General features: G+C 46.5%; 1 long non-coding RNA gene across 1 annotated transcript; it reads right to left on the bottom strand.

The window, feature by feature from the left end:
• Positions 1 to 1,153: 1,153 nt before the first annotated feature.
• LOC135898966 (uncharacterized) lies at positions 1,154 to 4,954 on the bottom strand. Its single transcript, XR_010563462.2, has 4 exons — positions 3,776 to 4,954; positions 2,673 to 3,673; positions 2,355 to 2,584; positions 1,154 to 2,216 (listed from the first exon to the last, which is right to left on the bottom strand). It is a non-coding gene; the product is annotated as an uncharacterized lncRNA (long non-coding RNA).
• Between the last annotated feature and the right edge of the window lie 1,046 nt (positions 4,955 to 6,000).

Raw genomic sequence — 6,000 nt, 5'->3', positions numbered from 1 at the left:
GTTCCCTCGACAGCGGGCGCGCTTTGGATCGCGTGAGGGCCATGTACGCCACGTCGGCAAAGAATGATTTGCCCTGATCCTTCAGCTGCTGCTCCGAGCTATTTGAGAAGAGGTAGGGAAATTGTTCCGGGAGGGCGGCTGACACAGCGGCTTCTGTGTTAAGTTTCCCAAACTCTCCTTCAATGATAACCGTTGCTAAAGTGTACTAGAATATTGGGTAGTGGGCTGACTGAGCTCCATCCGCTGTCGCGGTTTACGTCTCGCCTGCTAGATGGCGCCACCACTGTATTCAATGTAAGCGGCCGCGCTTTGGCCGTGCGAAAGGTACGTGGTCGCCGCTGTAGAAACGGTCTAATTTCTTGAATGCTCGTTTCTCATATAAATAAAGAGCTTGGATAGTATGCTTGTTTGTCAGTAGTACTTCGTCTTTCTTTTCATGAGGGAAAAGTTTCTTTAATCACCATTTTTGTAACGCTGGCTTTGCTGAGCTTGCACTCGTATCGAAAACTCGCGTCTTGCGCCTAGTAAAAGGCTGTGGGGTTCCTCTCCATTGACAGCAAGTTTGGGTATATTTACTCAATAATAGCGTGACATAACAAATGAATCACTTACATTCTTGTCAAAGACAGCAGTTTTACTGCTGTCTTTGATTAGAACGTAAGTGATCCATATGTCGCGGTGTTATCGAGTTGCGCGCGTGCAGAAATTCGTTTTCGGCGTTACCCTATTTGCAGTCCTTACAGCAATTCAGGCACCTTTGGAACGATGCCTTTCCTGTATACCCGCCTATTTGACTCTGGCTGAGCATATTGTGGAAGAAAAATAGAGGTATATCAATGAAATGTTAAGCAGCATAGATATGAAGTTTTAATCGCACATGAATGTTGAAACAAAATGTAAACCGTTTAAAACACCTTCCATGCTGTAGCTTGTCACATATGTGCCAGAAAACATGCGCCTATACATCAGTCGTTGCTCTACATTATTCCAACATAAAACGCATTTAATTCTCCCGACACTAACATACTGCATAATTTCCTATATCTGCCTTTCCAGAGAGTGATCTTGGTATAGCCACACTTATTTTTAAGGAAATATTTTATGAAAGAAAAAGAGAAAAAAAAATGCAAACAAAATGTTGGTTGAACAACTTTAACAAAAGTTTATTATCTTGACAAGCACAATGCAACAAGTAGACAATGCAGACAGCATGCACATTTCAAGAGCAGCGGCTCAACTTCAAGTGCTTTGCCTTTTGGCGCTTCCCTGACTTGTCAGTATTTATACTTTTAACATAGAAGTGAAGTCGTGTAGTGACATAGAATTTGATTATTTTTGGAGAAAGGGTGGAAGCATGACTGGAACAACCAACCTCTTGGCCAAGTCTGGCTTTGACAACTGTCAGCACATCTAAAATGCTGTCAGAGTGCAGCTGTCCATGGGAGAAGCAGCCTGTGAACAAGTCCTCAAGCTTCTTTATGAAACCAAATAAGCGACCAGTTGGATAGAGGAGCCCTCCATTGTCACGAAACTTTGTCAGCCTCGCAAGCTGGAAAGTTTCATCTGGGGCAGGCATAGTGAGAAGGGTCAGACAGTCTTGGCAATTGGTTTTTAAAACGCATTTTCTTGCAACATAGCCAGCGATGTGAAAAATTATTCTTGAGTCGCTGCTGGCAATGTGCTGGTTATGGTCTTGGGAGGATGGAGCTGTGTGCATGCTCTTAGCAGCACTCATTGGCAGATGAAAGTCTGCTGCATTCTGCGCAGTGTCTGGCAGGCTGTCAACTTCCAGGAGGGAGCCCAGTTCGTCCTGCTGACAGTTACCTTGACTGGCACATTTTACTAGCCCATAAAATGACAAGCAGTTAATGATAACTAGAAATTGACTTGGTGTTGGGTGGTCATTACTGCCAGAAGACTGTCGAACGATCCCAAAAAGGTTTTCAAGAGGGTCTTGACTAGTTTTGGAAGTCATTAGGTACTTAAAACCTACTTTTCTTGTAAGGTAATCTAGCAAGCCTAATGTGCTTGAAATGGTTACACGCAGACCTGTTGCCGTGGACTCACTCACAAAGCCACCTGTCCCTTTTACATGCTCCTCCCATGCTTTAAGATAGGATAAAAAATCCTGCAGCACAGCTGTTGCTCGAGAATCTGGCCGGAGGGCTTCCGCAGGGAACCGTGAGGTCATCACAGATATCAGCTGGTGGATTTTGCTGAAATACACAAAAAAGCTCTTCAGATGTTGCTTGCACCAAGTTAGACTTAAACATCATTTCCAGCTAACAAAACCATAATGCAAAGGTTTCATTACTTTTAAAATTAAGTAGCAGAAGAGAAAATAGGCATTTCACCTGAAGAATTCCTGAGTTGCATCCATTCTTCCAAGAGTGGCTTCTAACGTGTCCTTATACAGGTGAAAAGCTTGGAGCACTTTAGTGCCGAAAAGCTGGAACGCATAACTGACTCTCATCTTTTCAAATGAGTTTGGCTCAATATGACATCGTGTTATCCCTGGCATAACCTTGAGGGTAACATTGCAGGAATCCATTTTGTAGGCTTCCTTTACGTGTTGCATATCCACCTAAAAAGAAATTGGAGAGGGCCCTGTTAAGCTTCAAGATTGAGTAATAGCACAACAAAATCCTCAATAAGATGAAGAAGAGCCTTACATGGCCAGCTGGAGTGTTGAATCCAGATTTCAACAATGAGTTGCGTAGACATTTGATAAGATGAGGGAAGTCGGATATAAAAAAGAGGTTTCGTGATGCATCGCTGGGGTGCTGAATTTTGCAGGTGGTAGACTCAGCTGATGCTTGTATCCCAAGTATCCTCCACATCCTTCTATTCCAGCTTGCGCCGTCGCATGTAATGAAATCAACAAAAAGGCCACTCTTTTCGGCCAATACGGTTGCCTCAATAACAACTTTGGCAAGAATGTCCCCCTTCATGTTGCCATGTGTGGCAAAATAGCCAATTACCTGGCTCCATTTTCCCTGAAAGGGAACAAATAGTATAACCATGCCATGGTCACATGGGACACCTTTGTCTTTGGCTGCTGTGAAAGGGCCTAGGTCTACAAAACCCTCAATAACCCCAGACGTTTTAACTGCAAAGTGTTCCGACAGCTTTAGCTCGTCTATAACTAATCCACCATGTTTTTTCCAGGCATCAAGCTCAGCTGACTTCACTTTTAGCTGCCTCAGAACTTTGTCGCTGAAGCCAAACACAGTGCGATATGCAGATACATAGCGCTTGAGGGTTGATTTGCACGGTAGGGAAAGAATGCTATTACGGCGAAGATGCTCATACAGACGAGGACTTTTCATCTTCATTATTATGCAGTCCAGGACCCACATTTTCGTGTAGCGTAGACCATTAGGTTTCACTTTTGAAGCTGCGAAGCACTGTCGAACAGCTTCCTGCTGTCTGGGGGGCAGTTTTGAGATCTGTGCTTCTAATGCTTCTGCTTGAATGGCAGCATTTTTCCCTCTCATTTTAGCAAGTTCATTTTTCACATCTCCTAGGCGAACAACTAGCCTCTTGTTTCTTCTCGCTGCAGCTCGCAGTTTAAGCACAACAGATCGGCCGCTCTTTTTATCAGTTCTTTTGACCCTCGCTCGTCTGATCTGCAGTGCTCGTTTCAAGTAGCGGCAAGACACACACTGCGTACCTGCAAGAAAAGTGCATTGAATTGAGTTCCCACGGAGCCAAAAAATCAATGAACGCAACATAAAATGAGTTGCAAATTAGGCAAAATGGACAGCATAATTACCTCTTTCAGCGACCTGACCCAGGCAATTGCTGCTGAAGTACATTTGCTCGAGGGTCACTACGTGGGATTTAAGGTTCTTCGTAAAATACCTTTCTTCATAATCTTCAAGTCGCATTACTCCAGTGCAAACACTCATGGAATCAGTTGCTCTCAGCACATCTTCTGCTTCCCCGCTTGTTTGCAATGTGCTTTCTTTTAGCAGAATTCCTCTCACAAACACTTTGTAGTAACTGTGCGTCTGTGACTGAAAGAACATTACCACTTTTTCTGAGCACACCTCATTTCTTGATGTCAACACAGACGTGCAGTACACGACACCGTCGTGTCCAGGAAACCTGTGCTTGGTCCACTGCTCCGACGGTACCTGAAGACTGTCAAATAACAGCATGGGTTCCTGCTGACCCAGTGGGCATGAAAATTCTGCATCGGCATCCGGCTCCACGCCTGCTTCCGTCGAGGAGGCCGCGCCTTGCTCAGCAATCGTTGCAGCGCTTGTGTAGGACACCGTCGTGTCACTGTTCGAGCACGGTCTACGCTTCGCCGGAGACGCGCAACTCTCTGACTTCCTTTTACGAGCAGGCCTCTCTTTCACAGCTTTTTTCGTCAAATACGCGGGTAGGTTTGGAAGAATGGTTGGCACAGCATCGCTGCTAAGCAGTGGCTTACCACGTGGGATCCGCACTTCCTTGCCACCAATGATGTGTACATAGTCGCGAATTACGTAGCGCGGCTCAAAATGTAGTTCGCACACGGCACTTGTGTCTTCGAGAGGCTTGTCCGCTCGATGGAGGTTTTTTTCCCACAGTCTTCGAAGTGCTTCATCCTTGGGCACGCTGAATAACGACGGCTTTGGGGCACCTTTTACATGTACATAGCCCGTTTTACAGCCGGGCGCAAAACAGTGGTTCAAACGGCGTGGTGCCATTTCACACGCAATAGCGACGCACGATATACTTCCCTACGATGATTTCTTATAAACATTAGAATTGGTAATGTAAACTTCGGAACACATGAAAGAAAGCACAGCGGAGGCAGCGGCGCGCAAAGCCAGGAAGGCAGCGGCGGAGGCAGCGGAGGTTTACATTGACGACGACGACAGCGCCTCCGCGCGGGTCCCCGGGAAAACATAAAAATGTTCACATTTCCGGCGACGCGGGAGCGCACGCCGCCACCGGAGAGTCAGCTCACTAGCCAATGGTCTAGTACACTTTACCGTTGCGGTCGGTAAACATACACTCTCCTCCTCGGCCACTTGCCGTATCCTAGCGCACTCTCCCGTAAAATGACTCGAGGATACGAAAGACGGGTGGACAACGTCCATAGTTGCTGCAGAGTCCCGTAGTGCACGGCACTTCTTACCGTTTACCTTAATTTCCTGCACATATGGCTCCAATAGTCGTATGTGTTTGTGAGTTTCCTGTATTGTTGCAAAAGCAATTTTTTCTGGGCAGCTCGCAGCGATGTGCCCTTGCTTTTTGCAATTGTAGCAGGTTAACGGTTACCGTTTTTCAAAAGAACGCGTCGCATCGTCTCGCTGTTCTGTTGCAAAAGCAATTTTCTCTGGGCAGTTCGCAGCGATGTGCCCTTGCTTTTTGCAATTGTAACAAGTTAATGGCTTCCGTTTTTCGGGCTTCCCGGAAAACCCATCTCTCCTATCTGCTTTTTCTACGCGCACTGCCTTGCTGTGCAAGCTGCGGCGGGTGTAATACTCTTCCGCTAACTCTGCTGCCTTGTTTAGCTTAACCTCCTTTAGCCTATCTTGCAGCCAGAGCCTGACATCCTCATCAATGCAACGGTAGAACTGCTCCAACGCGATGCATTCGACGATTTTGTCGCGGTCGTCGTAAACCTCTTCGCCCTTCGCCATTCCACCAGGTCGGCTTTTAGACGAAACGCGACGTCAACATTCGACTCCTTGCCCTTTTTTGCATACCGGAACCTCAGCCGGAAAGCTTCGGGTGACAATTTGTACTTCCGCAGTAGCGCTTCCTTCACATCACTGTAGCTCTCAAACGCCTCTTTCGATAAGCAAGTTATTACGTCTGATGCCTCCCCAGGAAGCAAGGCTAACAGATTCTGTGCCCAGAGGGATCGCTCAATGCTATTCCGTTCGCACACGTGCTCAAATTCCACGAGGTATTTGGCCATATCCTCTCCGACCACAAAGGGTGGAAGTTGATCGCCTATTCTTGGAACGTTAGAAGTGAGACTAGGCGCCGGCGAGC

Source organism: Dermacentor albipictus, unplaced genomic scaffold (assembly GCF_038994185.2).
Source record: "Dermacentor albipictus isolate Rhodes 1998 colony unplaced genomic scaffold, USDA_Dalb.pri_finalv2 scaffold_21, whole genome shotgun sequence".
In the NCBI taxonomy this organism is placed as follows: Eukaryota; Metazoa; Arthropoda; class Arachnida; order Ixodida; family Ixodidae; genus Dermacentor; species Dermacentor albipictus.
This window is presented reverse-complemented; position numbering and strand designations above follow the sequence as displayed.